This window comes from Carlito syrichta, unplaced genomic scaffold (genome assembly GCF_000164805.1).
Source record: "Carlito syrichta isolate Samal-C Ts95f unplaced genomic scaffold, Tarsius_syrichta-2.0.1 Scaffold132296, whole genome shotgun sequence".
Lineage (NCBI taxonomy): Eukaryota > Metazoa > Chordata > Mammalia > Primates > Tarsiidae > Carlito > Carlito syrichta.
The window spans coordinates 120,778-142,459 of NW_007076392.1; the positions used below are offsets into that span (position 1 = coordinate 120,778).

At 37.1% G+C, this 21,682-nt stretch overlaps 1 protein-coding gene across 1 annotated transcript in view; it reads left to right on the plus strand.

The window, feature by feature from the left end:
• LOC103250747 (potassium voltage-gated channel subfamily KQT member 5-like) overlaps positions 1–21,682 on the plus strand; it is a 167,418-nt gene that overhangs the window by 64,249 nt on the left and 81,487 nt on the right. The window lies entirely within an intron of this gene.

A 21,682-nucleotide genomic window follows, 5' to 3' on the forward strand; every position in this document is an offset into this window, starting at 1 on the left:
TTTCCCAAATGTCAGCAACTGAGCACACGGCACGTTGGCCAAGCTGAAGGCAGCAAGCCTGAAGGATTGCAGCACTGCCTATGTTCACCTTCTTTATTTGGGGCATTTGCTCTGCCCTAGGTTACCAACAAAGCAATTCTCCCCAGTCTTTGCCCAGAAGACAGATGTAAGATGATGAGAAGCGATCCATCATTAGTTTCACCACACTCCGTCGCTACCATGTGCAGGGTGCTCTTGCCTTCATAGTCTATCAGCCTTTGCACTTACTGGCAACCTGCTCCATCAAGCTCTCTTCACCTTGGCATAAGTGAAGGATTACTGCAGTGTTTCTTTATTCAAACTTGACATCTCTTTTGAAGTGTACTTATATCTTATTAGGATTGTTGCTTGTAGTAGATCTCTGTTTACAAAATTACATAGGTTTAGAGTAGTTTGTCCTAATTTTATTTTTATCGTAAGCCCTGTCCTTTTTAGTGTGAAATCTTGACCCAAACCAGGCTTTTCAGCAATATATATATTGTGTTGTGGCAATATTTACCTTTTCTGCCCATTCAAAAACACACACTGTATTCTGCTTTGTAATGTGGTCTTTTCAAGTAAAGGCATCAGTGACACATACTAAGTTGGGGGGTCATCCTTAGGTCAAATTAATCAAAAGGATAAGAACCTGTATCAGATCATGGTTTGGAACACTCTTCATCCAGTCAAAATTCTCTACTCTCTTTTCGTCAAGCTATGCTAAAGAAATCTTTAAGTTGTATAAACCTATTCATCAAAAGTACACGCTTTTAAAAATGAGCCTAAATTTTAATAAAAGGATTTGATTAATTTGCTAGGATGGCTCACAGAACACAGAGAAACACTTAATTCTTTGACCAATTTATTAGAAGGGGTATTACAAAGGGTACAGGTAAAGGGATGCATAAGGCAATGTTATGAGGGAAGGGGCATACAGCTTCTATGCCCTCCTCACATGCACCACCCTCCAGAAACTTCCATCGTTCAGCTATCCAGAATCTCCATGAACCCAGTTTTTTGGGGTTTTATGGAATTACATAGACATGGTTGATTAAATCACTGGCCATTGGTGATCAGCTCAAACTTCAGCTCTTCTTCCAGGTAGGACCGGAAGTCCAAATCCTCTAATTCTTTCTTGGTCTTTCCTTTTTTTTTTTTTTTTTTGAGTTGGAGTCTCACTCTGTCGCCCAGACTGGAGTGCGTGGCCGCTCCCGGCCACCACAGCCTCGACCTGCTGGACTCCAACTATCCTTCCGCCTCAGCCTTCCAAGTAGACAGAATTACAGTGCTACCACGCCCGACTGATTTTTTTAAATTTATTTTAGAGATGAGGCTCGCTGCCCAGGCGGGTCTCAAACCCTCAGGCTCAGGCAATCCACTCACCTTAGCCTCCCAAAGGCGCGGGCGGTCTTTCCTTTGACCAGCCCCCATCCTGAAGCTAGGGACCTCCAACCATCAGTCAACTCATTGTATACAGAAAGACACATTGTTTTGGAGATTCCAAATATTTTAGGACCTGTATGCCAGGAAACAAGAACAAAGATCAACTATTCTGTGTATGCCACACATAGGTTTCTCATATCCTGGTCTTTCTTACATCTCTAGGCTAATTGTTGCACATACACACAGCTCACACTCACGTGCTACTCTCCAGACTAAGTCATCCATATTTCCCATGTGCCTTTAGAAATGACATTCTATTTGGAAAGCCCATTTCTACCACTTCCCTTCACCGCCTTGGTAATCCTAATTCATTTTTTAATTCTCAGTTCGTGGCTCCTCTTCTTAAAAGTGCACCTGACTCCCCAGGCATTGTTATATCTCCTTTCTCTGTGGTCCAGACTCCAGCACAGCTCAAAGGGAATGGTCACTAGCAGTGGATGTTCTAGAACAGTGTTCATCACACTCCTACGGTTGTTGGTTTCTGCACACTCTATTTCTGTTAGACTAAAAACTGCATGAGAATAGGGGCTATATGTTAGTAGTCTTCGTATTTCCCAGTGTGTATCACAGTACCTAGCATCTAGGAGATGCTCAGTAAATATGTGAATAACCTGATCATCAGATCTAAAGAAGCTAGCAGTAATTCTCTATATGTTATCCTATTTTGTTGACTTTATAGAATTTATCACTGTTTGATATTTTCTTGCTTATTTATTATTGTTTTCCCGTATTGTTTTCATTAGTGATCAGAATATAAGCTCTTTAAGAGGGGGCCCTTGTTTTGTTCATTACTGTAGCCTTAATGCCTACAAAAAATAGGTGCTCAGTGCCTGGAACAAAAAAAAAGATGAGAGATAAAGCTATCAGCTGTGTGAAATGAATACCTTGATCCAGATTTTGCTCTCCTGTACCAATAACAAGCTTTTTAATAAATTAGAATATAGGCTTACTGACTCCATGGAGACATTAAAATACTCTAGTTTCAATTAATCTTGTAATTTGGCAGTGTTAAATTCCAAAACAAATTTCACTCATTTGGAAGACCTATAAAGGCAAGTATAATTAAGTAATCTGAAACACAAAATTCAAAATCTAAAGTAAAAGCATTACTTGTTCAGTTTTGCCTCTTTTTTTCACTCTCCATTTTCTTCTGAGTTTCATCTGCCTTTCTGAGTCTGGATTAATCAATCATTTATGTTATTAAAGCAAATACTCTAATATCAAAGCAGGCTGATCGTTAGCATTAAGGAATAATAGTAGAACTTGAGTCTGTAGCCAACATTAAAAATGAATAGGATCATATAACAAGAATTACTGCAAAGACCTAGCCAGTTATTCAACACTAATATATTGTAATTAAAAAATCACTTAGTAATAACTGAATCATTCACTAATGATCTCCAGAGAGGGGAAAAAAAGACAGACTAATGTCTCCAAACAGCTTCCTATAACATTTTAGGTCAACTGAGCCTAATCAAATTAAGACATAATTATCATTTCCTCCTTAGGCCCCACAGGATACTTTTATATCTCATTTTTGAGATATATTTTGCTTTTTTAATTTATTTTTTTTATTATAAAGATGTGGGAAACAATTCAGGGTTAGGTATACAAATGTTGATTATGCAGGTTCCCTTGTTGACGCAGTATGCCCCTCCCTCCCCTAGCAGTTTCCCTCAACTGCCAATCCCATCCCCCCTCCCTTGACCTTTACAATGAGAACTACAAAACACTGCTCAAAGAAATCCAAGAACACACAAACAAATGGAAAAATATTCCATGCTCATGGATAGGAAGAATCAACATTGCTAAAATGTCCATCCTACCAAAAGCAATCTACAGATTCAACGCAATAAGTTGCCAATATCATTCTTCTCAGACCTGGAAATGACAATACAGAAATTCATATGGAAACATAAATGACCATGAATAGCCAAAACAATCTTTAACAAAAGAAACAAAGCAGGAGGTATCACACTTCCATATTTTGCTTTAAACCACAAACATTTCTTGAGGGCCTATTGTGTTCTAGGTTCCATGCCTTACTCATATATGATCTCATTCATACTTATGTGAGAGAACCCAAAGTAAGTAGAATTAGAGGCTAATTGGTTACAACAGAAGAAGTGACTTATCTATGCTGGCAGCTGGGAAAAGCTTCCAGAAGCAGAGACATTTCAACTGGGTGTAGCATTACAAAAGTCTGGGTCAGTCTTTCTAGATTTTATGGGATCCAGGTAGATGAACAGAAGCTTAGAGGAAGATTGGAACCAGAATGAGAAGAACCTTCTTTTTTAAGAAAAGTCATTTCAATTTTCTGTAAGTGATGGAAATTGAAAGAAGGTAGCACAATGACCTGATGTAGCACAATGACCTGATCAGATTTGGTTTTGAGAAAGATAATTCTGACTCATCTTTAGAGGATAAATCAAATGGAGAAGGAACAATGTAGGGAGGAATGGAGACTACTATATTGCCCAGGAGCTATATAACAAACGTGAATTAAAACAGAAGCAGAGCAGGTGGAGAGGAAAGGCTAAATTCAGGGGATGTTTCTGAGGCCAAACCAACTAGGGGTGTGGCATTTGAGATGATAGACTGGGGGTGAGGATGTCTGCATTTTCCAACTTTGGGGCATGGTAAGATCGCAACAACATTAGCCAAGACTAAGAACATGGAGCATTTGACTGATTCAGAGGAAAGATAGGCTATTTTGAAATATGTTAAATTTGATCTACTTGGGAACCATCAGGGGGTACTAGAAGTATTTCTCACTAGTCCAGGAGATGTGGAACTCTGATTTTGGAGCTCATGGGTCTGTAGAGGAAATGAAGGAACCCTGAGAGGTGGAGATTGAAAAAACTGGATAAGGAAATAGAAGCTACCATGATGATGGGCAAACCACTCTGAAAATGACTCAATCTAAACATTCTTCATCTTTGTAGTGTGCCCCTAGGAACCTTAATTTCAAGCAGCCCTTCTGTTAAAATGTAAACTTGAAGCATTTCACCAGGTGCCCTTAGGAGCTTTCCCAAGATATGGCTAAACACCTGCATCATCTTCACTCCTGGCAGGTAACTGGTGAGAATGTCAGCTGACAGCAGTCTCCATCCAGTTTTGGTGGTTCTGAGAGACAGAAGCAAAATTGGGAAGAGAGCCATCTTCCTTTGAAGAAGCTATGGATTAACATTGCACTCAAAACCCATTAAAATTATCTTTTTTAAAAAAAGCTCACTGAAAGCCATTCTTTTTTAAAAACTTTTATTTTATTTTATTTTAAAGATGTGGGGGGAAAACTCCTAAATCTAGGATAAAAAAGTCAGGAAGCTTTAGGGTAGGTGCAGTCACCTTCTGCTGCCAGTTTTCCCACAGGACAAAAGGATGAATTTCTCCAAGAAACAGAGCACCTTGGAAGGCAAGGTCATGTGGTACCAGCGTTTTGCAGGAATTAACATCTTCCCACAGGTCACTGCTCTTACCAGCAATCACTGGGTCAATCACAACTGCCTCCTAACACAACATGGTAATGAGAATCACTCTACGAATCTGTTGTGAACTGGAAGCAGTCAGACCTTGTCCTTACAATTCTGGCATAAATAATCTTGGCCAAATGACAGAGCAACACATAGCAATGCAGAAGCTCTATCACTGGTGCAAGTACCTGCGTCATTAGGTCAGAATTATTGAAAAGGACAAAACTTATTAAACAAACAGATGTGAACTTCCCTTGATAGCTATAGATTTACATGTATACATTCATATTTATGTTTATATAAATATATTTATACATCACTTTGGGGGTTTGCAGGAGATGAGGGCAGGAAGGCAAAAGAGAATAATTGATTGCTCAGGAAGATCTCCAAGGAAAAAAAATCACTGGAAATGAGGGATAACTCTTTCTCTTGACTCAGTAATATTCAGAAATATAGAAAGATGAAATAAAATCTCAACATTATTTGACACGAGCCAGAGCCAGAATTCACTTTTGTGTTTCTTCCAACTGCCAGCAACTTTTTAAAAATAATGAGATGGAAATTTCTAACTATGATAGAAACTAGCCACTTTTACAAGACTGACATTTCAGATGAACAAAAATATGATTCTAGTGGTTCTCCTTCCGACAGACAAAATATCACCAAAACAAATAACCACATTCAACGTGTATGAATCGGATGTTAGCCCACAGATGTTGGGCACATTCTGCATGACAGCAGTCATCCCACTACCCTCCTTCCTGGCAGCACCGTGTCTCTCCTCAATATTCAAAGACTTCAGCATTTAAGTAATAGTATCCGTTATAAGCTATGTGCTTTTCTCAGCATTCTGAACACTCAGCATTTGGTTGAGAAACAGTACGCCATCTAGTTCAGCCACCTGGCTCCTTGTTCGCCATTTTTCATCAACTGTCCCTCTGCCGGTAGGCTCTTCCACAGATGGCTGCTTGATTCACTCCCTTAACACTCTCGGTCTGCTCGGAAGGCCTACCCTGACTCTCCTGTTATAACCCTAACCTCTTTAGTAATGTTCTCACTTTATGACCACTCTTTACATGCAGTCCCAAGATCAGAAAATAAGAGAAATTTGACATCCCTTCTTATTTCTTTGGCTTACATGCCAGAAAAAGTGAAAAAGGATCTGATCTCGCAGTCTTCGTAACGATTCCAGAAACATCTGAGCCAGGTATTTATTAGAGGAAAAAACAGCAGTTTTAGCAAAACTGTTGCAACAAAATTGATGCTCTAGATTTTCCAGCAAGAAGACTTTGAGCAGCTGAACAGGATAAGCAAGCATGATAGGGTTTTATATCCTACACACTTATAAATAAAAACACTTCAGGTGTTCTGAATTTCCTTTTTTTAAATTTTAAAATTCAGGGGGATACATATGCAGGTTTGCTTCGTGGTTATATTTCATGAAGGTGGGCTATGGGCTTCATTGAACCTATCACCCAAACAGTGAACATGACACCCAAAAGGTAGTTTTTCAAGTCATGCACCCCTCTCCCCCTCCCTGCTTCAGAAGTCCCCAGTATCGGTGGTTCCCATCCGTATGTCCATGTGTACCCAGTGTTTAGCTCCTACTTATAAGTGAGAATATGCGGTACTTGGTTTTCTGGATTTTGGGGTGTTAATTTCCTTAGAATAATGGCCTTCAGCTACATCCATGTTGCCGCAAAGGACATGATTTCATCCTTTTTTATGACTGTAGTATCCCATGGTGTATCTGTACTGCATTTTATTTATCCAGTCCGCTCTTGATGGGCATCTAGATTGGTTCCATGATTTTGCTATAATGAATAGTGCTGTGATAATCATATGAGGACAGATTTTTTTTGGTAGAACAATTTATGTTTCTTTAGGTATATCCCAGTAATGGGATTGCTGCGTCGAATGGTAATTCTATTTTTAGTTATTTGAGAAATCTCCAAACTGCGTTCCACTTAAATGCATCTTGGAAAGTATATACAAATCAAATATAAGATGATTCCTCCTATAGCTGCTGTTTTTCTTTCTTTTACTGCTGATAAACAATATCAAGTCTAACATCATTTATCCTTAAAAGCTCTCTTGGAATCTTGTCCAGTCACGGCCACATTGAAGACTAGGACTGAGGAACTGTGGGTGGGCACTTGGCAGTGAGAGGAATAGTATCCACTTGAAGAGTCTGATGATTATGGAAAATCATCTAATGAGGATATTTATGTTTTCAAGCTTCTGCTTTTGGCACGCATCAGGGAATGCCTCTTTCTTAGCTTAGATTCTCTTTCCTTTTTCCTTGCCCAGAATAGACACACATGAGTCCTGGCCCCGTTTCCATAACCTGCTCCTCGGATCATCTGTGGGTGCCTAGCTCCTCTCAGAGAGATCTCCCACATTTGCCACCTGGTGAAGGACAGGAGCAACTGTGTGAGGAGAGCGAAGCTACCCTGGTTCTGCCTGAGGCTTGTGTCCTGGAGCTTACTCCCAGTTTCAGCCAAAGTTCTTGAGTGACCAAAGAGCCTCTGAACAGTGTAGTGCTCCATTTCCAGTTAGCCTCACTTCCTGTTCCTCTCCTTCTACCTAGGCTACTTCAAACACCAGGGCTCCTTGCTCTTCATTCACACCTCAGAGCTTCTGCACCAGCTGATTCCTCTGCCTCAGGTCTTTTCCATCAGATATCCCTTAACACCTTGAGTCTGCTTGGAAGATCTACCTTGAATCTCCTGTTCATAGCTGGAAACCTGCCAGCTCTTCCTAGCACCTTCACCCTCTTTTATCACTCTCTATAGCACTTGTCTCCCAGTGTTCTGGACAATGTACTTATTTGTTATATATCTGCTTCCCTCCACTGGGAGTATCAAGCGGGCAGGTATGTTTTTATTCTGTTCACTCCTACATCCCAGCACCTAGAAGAGTTCTGGCTCATAGTTAATAATCAACAATATTCGATGAATGAGTTTATTTTATTTAACAAATACAAAGTGATGTATGTGTGTTAGACACTGTACAATTATTAACCCATTTATACTCAGCTAGCAACCCTATTAAGAATGGATTTTTTTCATCCCAATTTTATAGGAAAGAAAACTGAGGCACAGAGAGATTAAGTTACATTGCACATACCCCATAAGTAGCAGAGCCCCTCCATGTTCCTAGCCCTAGGCTCCGCTAAATGAATGAATGAAGCATAGTAGAATCTCCATTATCTGCATTTGTCCTGCATATCCTACTATGACCAAATTCATGATCCCTGTGTTTGGCAATGACCCAACCAAGTCACTGTGCTGGTTCTGGAACTCACAACTTATTAGAAATTCAGGGACCGGTATCAAGGAGAAAGAGGCAAGTAGGCCTGTCTATTGGGGCAGTCCGTCAACCTTTTTGTAAAAGTATGAAAAGGATCAGAATGGAATATGAAAATTCCAAGCAAGGATCTAGTGAACTAGTGGGCGGAGCTGTGGAAATGGATCTTAAGCCTTCCTTCTATACCAGCTTGTCATACCTCTGCTAGGCTGAGGGCAGCCTCTACAGATCACAGGGAGCTGCCTAGAGGGTAGATGGATGCATATCTGCATACTAATTTATGCAGCTAGTGTAGCTTATTGGAATGATTAGCTCGATATTTGAGAAGCATTTAAGATGACTGGAAGGGGTAATTAGAATTTTGGAGGAGGATTATCTCTTACCACTTTTCCAATGAGTTGATACTTAGGGAATCTCTGCTAACAAACTGTTGCCAAATAAAGATCCTGCTGGGCTTTCTTTAATTAACGAGATGGCTTGAATGTAATTATTCCATTAATTGTTTAAACGCAAATAAGTGCTATTAAGAATCTTGAAAAGTGTGTCCTCTTAAATATACTAAAACTTCCCCCTTGTCCTCTCATTTCTGCATTTAATTTGCCTTGTAAATCCTCTTTTAATAAATGATACAAAAATAAGTGTCACCCAAACTCTCATGGAATTATCACAAATTCAGAATTAATAGAGTCTAAATGGAAGTAATGAATTGTATTTGTGCTCTAGAAGAAGATGAGATTTTACTGAACCCATATTTACTATAAAAACAAGCAGAGTAAAATAATGGAAAAATTTGTAAAAATGGGAACTTTCAATCGTGTAAACAATTTATAGTCCCTGATGAAACACCAGTCTTAGATATAAAGCTAGTCTTTAAACATCGTACTTTCCGTGGCTTTAGATACTCTTTGTTACAAAGGAAAATCCCTTGCTTTAATACTATTCTACTCCCTGTCTGCCAAGTTGTGGGGTGAGATTTAGGGTGCTGCAGGAAGCATCTCTTCTGCTTCAAGGCCTACATAGAGATTCTCCAGGCTTCCTTCATGACAAGAGGCTATGATGGACACAGCTGGTTACCTGTGGTAGAAGCAGCATTTCCTCCCTCAAGGGCCCATGGACTGGCCTGGAAGATAAACAAAATGAGCAGGGAGTCCAAATCAGAGAGGCAAGAGCCATTCCCTTTCAGCTGAGGAAGTTTCCCAACCCTCTCTGCTTCTGAAAGAAAATCCACCCCGTGGGTTCCTCATTTTTTTTTCCTCTAGCCCTGCTACCCCATTCACTCTGAGCCAGCCTGTAAATGTACTTTCCATGCACCTTGCTCCAGGACTTCTTTTGTCTAAATTTTACAAAAGGTCAACATGACACTACTGTATCTTTTTACATCTATTCAGGCATCCCATGCTGCGTAGAAAATGGTAAGAAGTGTACTTTCTGTCTCCAGTGCATTCTTTTCTGGGGCACACCCTTTACTTCTAAATAGATTTAGTTTTTCCCAGAGCCTGCTTCATGTTAATGTCCTGTAGATTCAATATGTGGGTCTATATTTTTCATGGCTTTGGTCACTAATTTTGTACAGGATGCTTTATTATTGAAAATTGTTCATTAGTCCTCTCATATATCATCAAACTACTACCATGGTCTCCAAATCAAGTGTCGTGTTACCAGATAGGAATAAGCCCGCAACCAAATAAAAGAGCAGGAGAGTAGAGGACAGTTTCAAGTTACTGTGACAGATCAGTTCCTTTCTACATTAAGTGATTTTCCAAATCAGTCCAAGTGATGGCAATTCACCCTGCTGTAGATGGACGCCATCACCCAAGGGAGGTTGTTGCCAGGTATGCATAACGGGTGAAAAGCAGACAGTGATGTATTAATTAAGATATGTTGATGATGTGAGCGGAGGTTTTTGGCAGCAATAACATTTCAAATGCTATTATAGGCAAATAAAAGTGATGGCTTATGTGCAGTAAGAGTCATCTCTGTCTGAGATAAAAACTAAACATAGCAAGATAAGGCTTTTCCTTTCCAACAGGGAAACTTAAAAGAAACAAGTGGGAATCAGAATGTGGCTTGGTGAAAAGCACAACAGAGAAATGGATTATGATAGAAACAAAAGATGTAACATGTATTCCTTGGATTCAGCTCTCAGAATAATCCATCACTAAATCTAATTGATAAATATTTGTCATGTGCTATGTCTTATGCTTAGAGACCATAAAAATCATCATTCTAAAACACTTAGAGGTTTCTCTTGTTTTTATCTTCATCTCAGTTTTTCTTAAGTCAGTAGGTATAGAAGACACACTCATTCTTAATTTGTTGTTTAATGGTTCAAATTAACAACAAGCTGAAGAGTTCATTAAATTAATTCAAGATTATCTACAATCAGGCCCTTCATCTTACTCAGTTTCAGACTGCACTTGATTTATTGCATGACTGGCCTTGAATGATTTTGATGGATTACTAGAAACAATTAGATATCCCAGAATCATGACAGATCTCATAAAGTGTTCACTGTGAAGATTAACATGGTCAATAAAATCAAAACTATTAAAATAAATGGTCCTGCCTGCATTTGATTTTTCTTTGTAATCTACATTCAAAATGGCAGAAAACTTTAAATTTCCCTTCAATTTAGAAAGTACTTTTAATGGAATATTGTCACGATGCTACTGATTTATGTACTTTGAGAACAGTTAACTGTTTTATGTTTATCAAATTGCACTCAGAGTTAATATACACTTTCTATTTGTGATGGCATGTTCTGTTAATAGTGTCTCCTATAGATTTTCATTCTCAGAATTTTGTCCCTCCCGTTCTTCTGCATGAAGCTAGCTGAGTTTCACCATCAAGTTCTGAAAGCTTTATGTACAAGTGTGTGTGCGATATACACAGACAGAGGTGTGTTTTCCTACCTCTCACCAAAAGATACCACTCACATTGCCACAGACTCTTAACACCAATAACACATACAATAGTAATGGGAAAATAAAGGTAAACATAGTAATAAAAAGCATCTTGGTGCTTTTGAGGGAAATCAGTCATCATGGGTGGGAGAGAAGGAAGGAAGACTAAGTTTAGAATCAAAATGTCTCCGGTTTTGCCAGAAATATCTAGAAAGAAGTTGGGGCAGATTATCCAAAAGGCATACACATTTTTCCCAGAGGCACATTAGGCTCTATAGGAAGCCTAGGAGCATGGAAAGAAAATGAGATCTATCTCATTACTGCTAAACTCCAACACTACCCTGCCAATAGCGTTTTGTCCTCTGAAGGCTGTGAAGAAAGCTATCCATTTCTTCCAGGTTATGTCCACTCTTTTCACATTCAGCCAACAAACAGACTATCTTCCCTACTGACAGCTCAACAGTTGATGTCCTCAGAGATTGACACCTCCATCAACACAGCCTCTGCTTTCCTCATTACTGAATGAATAAAACACATGGGTGGTTTCTGCTTAGCCTTCAGGAGGCTCTTTGACTCTACCCTGAAGTTTCATTTCCTTCAGAAACCAAGACATGTACAGATTTGACCTAAAGCGTGCTCAAATAAAAGGAACAAACAGCCTCTCACTTTTTTCCTTTCCCCAGCCTATCTTAACAACATTGCTGTAGTCACTGGTAAAAAAAAAAATCCCATTATGCTAGTAAAAAAGTAAAAAGAGAAGAAATAGCAGATGACCACGAATGAAAATAAAATTGTTTGGTGATATAAATCATAGGAGTGAACTCAAGTAATTACTGTCCTGTGGCTTATATTAATCAAAATAAGCCCACACTGACACCAAGATATCTTGTGGTAAGAAGCCATTCACCCTTTCATTGCAATTAGTGTCAATAAAGCTGAATAGACAGGTCAGAAAAAAATATATAGAGACCAATTAACTTCTTCCAATTTTTCTACCTCCAGCTAACTCTTTCTCAGAATTTTGATATTCATGGTTTAGTAAAACAGTATGCTAATTGGTTTTTGCAAACCTTGAACTGCAGGAAACTTTAACAAACATTCAGTGAGGCGCTGCCCTAGGTAGAGGAGTTACAATAGCAGGTAAGTAGTTTCTCTAGGAAACACCACTCAGACAGAGCTCATGGCACATTGTATTGTAAGTTTTCTAATAAATGTGTCTTATCCTTCCCAAATAGATTATAAACTGCTCAAGGGTGATAGAACACATTGTTCATCTTCGCATACTCATGTTTGTGGTATTCAGTATACATTTGTAAAATAAATGCAAGAAAAGCAGAACACTAATAGGTGAAGCAAAAGTTGTAGAGAAGTTAGTTGTACTAAACTATAAATACCCTAAGGAAAGAGGGAAGGGGAAGATATTCTGGAAGTCAAGGGATCTATCAATATAAGAGCCAATTTCTTGGATCCAAGCAAAGGCAGCTTTATGGACAGAGATGCAATTACCCAGTAAGAAAGATTAAAAGTTCTGAAGGCTCTCCAAAAGCACGCCCGGTCCTGACCATTCTCTCAGTCTCTCAGTAGCACAGAAGCCATACCAACACTGGCCTTAGCACAGATGTCCACCTCAACCCACAGGACAAACATCACCAACATGAGAAGATAAAATTTGTTTTATAATCAACTCGGCTGACATGTGCTAATTTCTAAAGGACAGAAATATCTCTCTTATTGAAATATATTGTTTGTTTTTAGAATTGTATTTAAAGTTTTATAAGTATCTTAAATTTTTATAAGTAAGAAAAACCCTTGCATGTGTTCTTATTATAAAACTAAAAGAATGGCCTAATTTTATTTCTGGTAACAGTGTTAGTTTTAACTTGTAACTTGCAATTCATATTATTTAGGGGCAAGCTCATATGGTTCTTAAGAGAGAAAAATCTATAGATTAAAGAGAAAGAAACAAGTCAACAACTTAAATAAAATGAAAACTTGGTTTGATGTCATTCCTTTTAGAGGTACTTTTGATGGTTTTACTTTTATCTGATTCAGGGCTTTCAGCTGCAGTTGTAAGTTAAACTGACGAATCTGTGGTTCTCTTGCAAAATCATAACAGAATGGATATATAGGTTCAGTTCAATGTACAGAAAACCATTTTTCAGTTTTTCCAGCTTAAAGTTTGTGATTCAGAGATATCATTCCAATGCTTGCTATATACACATGTGGCTACATGCAAACACACCTATACGTAAACTTCTATACAATTAAGATATAAATAAGTTTGGAGCAGGAGATGGTGGACAACCAGAAAGAGTTCAGTGAGGCTGCTGTCCGTGCCCAGGGAAGGCTGGAAGAGGATGAGAGTGAATCCCCCTCATATATGTGCCAACCAGGCCCCTCCACCAAGAATATCACTGTAGCTTGGCCCATGGACATTCTCCTCTTGTGGCAGGAGAAGATGAAGGCCTCAGACATCCTTTGCCCAGATGCAGATGTGGCTTTTAGAACATAAGCAATCAACACAGAAAGGATCATTTGGGCAGCTACCTCATAGCAGCCAAATATTACAGCATCTGTCAGTAACCAAGCCCATCTCTAAAAATCTAAAGCCACCACAAGAGAGGACAGAAGGCCTCAATGAAGCACTTCATCTGGTAACTGGGATGCATAGGGCCACTCCAGGCTGGACACCAAGGGGTAACCCTGAAGTGTCCTGCTTAGTGTTCTCCTCCCAAGAAGGGGCCAATGCTTCTGGCCTACATAATTTCAACCATGGCTCTGTTACCTGATAAACATCTGCCCTGATTCTTCCTTGGTGACAAAGAGTAAATCTGTCCTTTGGAATGGGATATTTTCCAACTATTTCTTTCCCTGTACCCTTCTGAAGAAGCTCTAGGATAAATGAACATTGTCATCTAGGTGTGATAAAATGAATTACTTTTCAGAGTGACATTTACATTTTAACAGGTAGGAAAAGATTGAATGAATAAATCATTGATAAAGAAATTTCAGAATCAACTAGCCAAAAGTGAGAAGACCTACAAAGGGACTGAATTTTGCTGGTACTACTTAATCAAATTCATCTATCATTGTCTTCTTAAGCCTTCTAGCCAATGAGGCTAGCTCCCGTTACACTGTCTATTAAAAGTATCTCAGTCAAAGCAGGAAGCATCCATGCCCTTCACACCTTATCCTAATTTCCTCCATCTTAAACCCTATTTCTCCATATCTACCCCCTAAACTGTCTACTTAGCAAATTTAGTAAAGTTCTGTCATACTTTCACCGCCATCGCCATGCAGACATGATTTGGAAAGGAGTCACGTGTCCTCAACTCCAAGTCAAATCAGTCCCTTTGAGAAAAACATTCATTCCCTCCAATTAACTTCCAATATACTGATAGTTAATATACATTCCCACAAAGTAAGGAAAAATTGGAAAGCTAGCTAGCTTGATAATGCCATGTGAGGTCCTATAAGTAACCAGTAGTACACATGTTTTTAGAATATTTTTCTACTCTTCAAAGAGACAAAATTCAAAAAAATGATTTCCTTTGGATATTTATTTCCATGTTTTAAGTTGGGAGCCATCTCTAAATCTTAATTTCATTTTCTTAACATATATTATACTATTATAATTTTCCAAATTACTTAGAAATATAACTGCAACCCTTCTGACTGATGCCTTTCTTTGCAATATATGGCACAGTTTCCATAATGAATTCATACTCTGTAGGGATTATGTGAGGAGGCACGCTGGCCTGTTAGCCTTAGGTTACTTTAAGAATATGCGCACACACACACACACAAACACACACACACACACACACACACACACACACACAGGAGCAAAAATAGTTGGAGATTGATTATGTTGATATTCTGAATAAAAGAAATCGTTCCAATTACGTATGTCTAATTGGTCACAGCTCTTTAAGAATCAGTGCAAATATCATGGGGTTTATAGTGTCAGCGTTTAATTTTAACAGAAATGTTGTTTGATGGCATAAAACCAGAAGAAACTAATGGTCACAGAAGATATCTTGTAGATTAGACAAAGGTCATTGTGTCTTAATAAACAGTGCTGTTAATTAATGAGAAAACAATCAGAACATAGCCTTTTCGGAACTGTTAATTTGTATCCCCCCCTCCAAAAAAAATCTTTACCTAAATCAAGTGTAAGCAGCTAAAGACAAAATAACTTCAAGGACAGAATTTCCTTGAATTATTATTGAATTATTCCTCAAATTATCTAACAGTCATATATTAATGAGATTGTACTATAGTTCTCTGACGTGGCATATAAAGAGGTCCCCTTAACATCTGGAAGGTTAATATTAGATTAGTATCCTCTGTAGATAGTCTAGATAAAATTCAAGACTAGCTCTACCACTGACTTTTAGATTTCTAAATCTCTTTAGTCTTTAAGAAGAATAGAAAAAGTGATCTATGCTTTATCAAAATTCTTTGAGGACAAATCAGGAAACACTATAACTCCTTCAAGGCTAGTGATAAAAATAATCAACATTGAGTGGCTCTAGTTTTGTAGAGGACTGTCAAAGCCAGGTTTCGATCTTTCTCTCCTCTCTTCTTTTTCTAATAAACTTTGTCTTAAAACTAAAAAAAAAAAAAAAATAGGTACTTCAGTAAGAAAGGACAGGACCATTGTTAATAACATCAACTTTCTATCACAGCTTACCTTCAAGTAGCCTGAATATTATTTACTAATCTCTTTAGTAGTCATTTGAGTAAATAGGGGGCATTTTATTTCAACTAAATCCAAATGAGAAAAATTAAACTGATTTATCCTGAGGTGCAGTGGCAAAGACACCAGAACTTGTCTTGTGGCTGAAAGAGTCAGAAGAACTATCTATGTTTCGTTGAAATTCTAAATCATTTCAACTAAACATAACAGATTTTTATATTTTTATCTCATAGGAAAATAAAATAATGAGATCCTCATCCAAAGGGTGATTTAAAGAGCACCACCAAACCAAAACACAGTGAGATCAGATCTAGCACCTGGACATGAAGAAAACCACATTCCCTTTTATGAGTCTACCCCATTATCTAGATTGCTGGAAAAGCCTTTTTTTAATTTAAATTTTTATTGAGATAATTTTTGATTCACATGCAGTTGCATGAAATAGTACAGAGATATTGTATATGTACCTTACCTGATTTCCCCCAAATTGTAGCATTTTGTAAAACTGTAGTATAACACTACAATCAGGATAATAATATTAATACAATTCACATATCGTGTTCAGATTTCTCCAGTTTTACTTGTACACATTTGTATGAGTGAGAATTTAGTTCTGTACAATTACATCACATGTGGAGGTTAGTGTATCTAACACAACAGTCAAGATACGAATACTTCCATCACTCCTCAAAGGTCTCTCAAGTTACCCCTTTATAACTATATGCCCCGTTCTTTCCCACCAGCCCACTCCTCCCTTCACCAGCCATTTCTCTAGTTCTAAAATATTTTTATTTTAAAAATTTTATATAAATGGAATAATGCAGTGTGTAACCTTCTGGGATTCGTTTTTTATTCACTCAGCATAGCTTCCTAGCAATTCATATAAGTTGTTGTGTGTATCAGCAGTTCCTTTATTTTTACTGTTGAGTAGCATTCCACGGTGGAATGTGCCACCACTTGTTTAAACATCTTCATGATGAGGGACATCTGGACTGTTTTCTGGTTTTGAATAATTCCACTACAAACATTCATGTACAGGTTTTTGTACAAATATTAGTTTTTATTTCTCTGATGTTGATGCCTGTGAGTACAATTGCAAGTCATATGCTAGCCGGATGTTCAGTTTTATAAGAAACTGCCAAGCTGTTTTTCAAAGAGACTGTAATATTTTACCTTCCCATCAGCAGTGAATGATCCAACTTCCTTGCATCTTCCTCAGCATCTTGTGTTGTCATTATTTTTGTCACTGTTTTTTGTTTTAGCCATTCTGACAACTGTGTGTTAATATCTCATTGTGGCTTTCATTCCCATTTTCCTGATGGCTAATGATGTCAAAAATATTTTCATGTTTGCAAATATTTGCTCCCAATCAATAGTTTGTTTTTTCGTCCTTAGTACATGAGTCCTCACAGAGTAAGTTTTTAATTTTGATTGAGTTCAGTTTGTCACTTTTTTCTTTTATAACTTGTACGCTAGAAGTCAAGATTGAGAATTCTTTCCCAAATCCTCAAAATCTTCTCATATATTTTTTACGCAAAGTTTTATTGTTTTATGTTTAATATGGAAGCTCATGGTCCATTTTTAAATGATTTAGTGTAAGGTGTGAGGTATAGGTTCATTGTTTTGCCTATGGATGTCCAATTTCTCCGGCATCATTTGTTGAAGGACTATTCGTCCTCCTTCAAATTTCTTTTGTACCTTTAACAGAAATCCTTTGAGCATATTTGTGTGGATCCAGTTCTGAGTTCTCTCTTCAGTTTCACTGTTCTATATGTCTTTCCCTCCACCGATACCAGTCGTGATTACTGGAGCAACATAATAGGACTTAATATCAAGTAAAAAGTTTTATTCTTCCTGGTAACATTTTTTAAGCTATTTTAGGACCTGTAAATTTTCATAAATTATAGATTAAGTTTGTGCCTACAAAAAAAAAAACCTTGCTGAGATTTTGAAAGGAATTTCATTAAACTCATAGATAAATTTGGGAAGAATTGACATCTTCACCATGTTGAGTCTTCCAATTCATAAACATGGTATTTCTCCTCACTTATTTAGGTCTTCTTTGATTTCTTTCATCAGCATTTTGAAATTTTCAGCACACATAAACTGTTTTTGTTTTCCTAAATGTACATCTAAGTATTATTTTTTATTTGGAGTGATCATAAATAATACTGTTTTTAATTTTGGTTTCCACATGATCATTGTTAGTATACTGAAATGTGATTGATTTCTGTATGTTGATCATATATCTTACAACCTTACTGGACCCACTTATTAGTTCTAAGAGTGTTTTTATAGATTCCTTAGAATTTTTTATGTATACAATCACGTCACCTCCAAATGGAGACCATTTTATGTTTTCCTTTGTGAACTGTATACCTTTTTTTTTCTTTTATTTGCTTCATTGCTAGGACTATAATTTACAGTACTATGTTGAATAAGAGTGATTAAAGTAGACATCTTGGTTGTTCTTGATTTTAGGGAAAAGCATTCAGCCCACCACTAAGCATGATGTTAGGTCTTTTATAAATGCTGTTTATCAGATTGAGGTGTTCACCTTCTATCCCTAACTTGCTGAGAGCTTTTTTTCTTTTTTAATCATTAATGGATATTAGAAATATTGTCAGATGCTATTTCTGCATTGATTGATATAGTGATTTTTTCCTTCTCTAGCTTGTTGATTTATTGATTGATTTTGAATACTGAATTGATTGATTTTGTATACTGAACCAGCCTAGCATACTTGGAATAAATCCTCACTGCTTTTGGTATATACTTTGTATGTATTGACTAATTCAGTTTTGTTGAAGATTTTAGTGTCTAAGTTTGGTTTGGGGCGGGGGGATTGTTTGTTTGTTTTGTATTGTCTTTGTCTGGTTTGGGGATAATACTGTCCTGATAAAAGGATTCTACTCTTCTATTTTCTGCAAGAAATTGTATGCAATTGGTGTATTTTTCTTTAAATAGTTGGTTGAGTTTTCCAGTAAAACCATCTGGGATGGACATTTCATTCTGGGGAGATTTTAAACTGAGGTAAATTTCTTAGAGGTTATAGGGCTATTTCGAGTATCTGTATCTTCTTTGCTGTGTTTTTATAGTTTGTAGTTCTCAAGCATTTGGTCCATTCTTTTAAGTTAAGCTTATTTTCATAAAGTTATTCATAGCATCTCCTCATTTTTAATGACTGTAGAATCTGTAGTGATATTTGCTACAACATTCCTGATATTGGTAATTTTTGTCAGTTTTCAACAAAGAGTTTTAACAATTTTATTTATTTTTTTCAAAGAACCAATTTTTGGTTCATGGATTTTCTCTATTGCTTTCCTCTTTTCGGTTTCATTAATTTAGGCTCTTACCTATATTATTTCCTCCTATCTATTTTTTTGGGGGGGGGGGTTATTTTATCTTTCTTTTTCTAATTTCTTGAGGTAGAGACCTAGATTATTAATTTGAGACCTTTCCTCATTTCTAATGTAAACATTCAGTATTATAAATTTTCCTCTCAGCACTGCCTTTACTGCATCCCACATATTTTGATATGTTGCATTTTTATTTTCATTGAGTTCTGTGTATTTTTAAATTTTCTTTGAGACCGTCTCTTTGACCAGTGGATTGCTAGGAAGTATATTGTTTAATTTCCACATGTTCAGAAATGTGCTTGTTGTCTTTCTGTTATTGATTTCTAGGTTGTTTCCATTATGGCTTGGAAATACACTCTGTATAATTTTATTCTTTTAAACTTCTTGAAGTTTGTTCATGACCCAGGATATACTTCATCTTGATAAATGTTCCATGGATGCTTCAAAATTGTGTATTCTGCTGTTGTTGGGTATAATGATCTACATCTATCTGTTAGATACATGTAGGTCGGATGTGCTGTGTTTATGTATTTGCTCATTTTCTTTCTAACAGTTCTATGCTTGTTGTTCTGAATGGGGATGGGGTGATGAAGTCCCCAAATATAATTGTGGATTCATCCATTTCTTCCTTCAGCTCTATCAGTTTTGCTTCGTGATTTTGAGACTCTGTTTTCATTTTTCTCCTAACCTTTTTGAAAAACAACAAAAAAGCAGCAAGCAATATTTCTGAACAGTGGGTCTTAAGTAAATATTTTTGTAAATGTAATTTATCCTGCACTACTCCAGCATGTAAATAGAACAGTGACCTTAGCATGCCTTACTTAAGAACCATGGTCATACATCTATTGGTGTCACTTGTTTCCATGATAAAGAAAACTCATTACATGGTAGTGTCTGGGTGCTCAGGCCACATTTGGGATTTTCTTGGATATTTCTCATAATATGACCTCTCACAACTGGAGTGCTCAACTCACAACTGGCATAAATAGGAGTTAGGGGCAGGGCAGGGATAAAAAAGTGGACCTGTCATTAATCCTAGTTTGGTCATAGGCACTGCTACATGGACATTATAAGCCTCGGTACACTTTCTGTATGTGGAAAAATGTACTGGATTACAATTAGATGATAGGGCACTTTAGACATCTTAATAAGTGAATATGAACTGATATGAACTGAAAGCCAAAACTATACAAAACCCTCAGATCATTAATGAGTGTATGTTGACCTTAAAGTTGGTTATCTGTACATAAAGTCTTCATTGAAGATGCATCTTGTACATCGTTTTAAGTCACTGTAAGTAGCAATAATGATATTGGAGAGTATGAGAAATATTTGTGGGTTATTGAGTGCAAAATAACAGAATGATGGAATGATATATCCCTACTAGGCATTTCAAAAGTGCAGCACATCATCGCATACACTAACTCAAGAAGCCGACATTTGCTTGAAACTTACAACAAAATGCCATTTTTATAAATTTGCCAACAGTTTTTATCTTGGGAGTGGGCTGGAGGAGTGTGGAATGGATTCGAACTTTTTACTTTCTATGCTCTATATTTCTGAGATGTTGAAAGTTTTGATAAAGACCTGCATCACTTTTATAATTAAGCAATTATAATAAAAATCAGTAAACATTATACATTATAAATGTTGAACTTGTTTAAAAACAAGAACATGATTTTTTTTTTTAAAGAAAAACCAATTTGATAAACACAGTGCATGTCCCTGAAGGGACATCAAGGTGACTGTGCTAAGGTTTCTCAAGTGATGCTTTTCTTTTACAAATTTCATTTGGTTTTTCATTCTATGACTGGCTGTTTAATGAGCCACCTTAGCTGGCCTTTTCCCCAGGGTTAACTCACAACTCTTCCTAAATAATCTCTAAAGTCATTTTCCTGGAGCAGGTGTTGTTTTCTAGGTAGCTCTTGCCAAGGACAGTATGATAATTAATAAGCTTCGGATCCAGAGGATTCCGGGGCTCATTTCTGGCAAAAGATATATGTGACACACATGGTAATGCTTTTGAAACTTGTTTTTTTAGGAGATTTTGATACTGTGACAAAAGAGCTCAGTATACTTCTAAATATTTAGTTTTCTTTATCTGAGAACAACTCTTGAAGGCTTAGAGATTATGTCACTCCTTACAGCAAAATGAAGCTCTGTTTTCTGTAAAATTTGCTATTGTACTTCAGGATCCACTATTTTACATCAGATATTCCACATGTTACTGGGTAGCTAAAGTCAGCTACACTATAAATTCCAGAGAGACAGATCCATTATTCAGCCTGCACATTTAGTATTGAAACTGACTCCTAAATTTGCAAAGTGTTAGTGAAAACGAATAGTATTCCATGATAGGAAATGCAGACAATATGAGGTTCAGATGTTCTCCAGGTTTAGTTTTCTTTAAAGAGGAAATATTCTCTTTTTTTACTTTTATTTTAAAGATGTGGGGTACAATAGAGAAATGGAAAT